Raw genomic sequence first — 820 nt, forward strand, 5'->3', positions numbered from 1 at the left:
GAGCTTTGTTGCTTCACCAAGAGTGATGGACATATAGCAAAACTTTTCATGAAGAGTATTTTCAAGACAAGTATCAAAAGTCTTGCACAAGAGTTAACTCATAAAGCAATAGATTCAAAGTAAAGGCATCGAAGCAACACAAAAGAAGATATAAGTTTCAGCGGTTGCTTTCAACTTGTAACATGCATATCTCATGGGTAATTGTCAACACAAAGTAATATGATGAATGCAAATATGCAAGTATGTAAGAATCAATGCACAGTTGACACAAGTGTTTGCTTCTAAGGTGGAAGGAAGTAGGTAAACCGACTCAACATAAAAGTAGAAGAATGGCCCTTCAAAGAGGAAAGCATCGATTGCTATATTTGTGCTAGAGCTTTGGTTTTGAAAACATAAAGAGAGCATAAAAGTAAAGTTTTGAGAGGTGTTTGTTGTTGTCAACGAATGGTAGTGGGCACTCTAACCCCTTGCTAGACAAACCTTCAAGAGCGGCTCCCATGAATTATTTTTATTTTTGGGTGGCACTCCTTCCAACCTTTCTTTCACAAACCATGGCTAACCGAATCCTCGGTGCTCGCCAACAATCTCATACCATGAAGGAGTGCCTTTTTATTTTAGTTTCATTATGATGATGACACTCCTCCCAACCTTTGCTTACACAAGCCATGGCTAACCGAATCCTCGGGTGCCGTCCAACAATCACATACCATGGAGGAGTGTCTATTTTTGTTAATTAATTTGGGATTGGGAATCCCATTGCCAGCTCTTTTTGCAAAATTATTGGATAAGCGGATGAAGCCACTAGTCCATTGGTGAAAGT

This window comes from Lolium rigidum, chromosome 5 (assembly GCF_022539505.1).
Source record: "Lolium rigidum isolate FL_2022 chromosome 5, APGP_CSIRO_Lrig_0.1, whole genome shotgun sequence".
Taxonomy (NCBI): Eukaryota; Viridiplantae; Streptophyta; class Magnoliopsida; order Poales; family Poaceae; genus Lolium; species Lolium rigidum.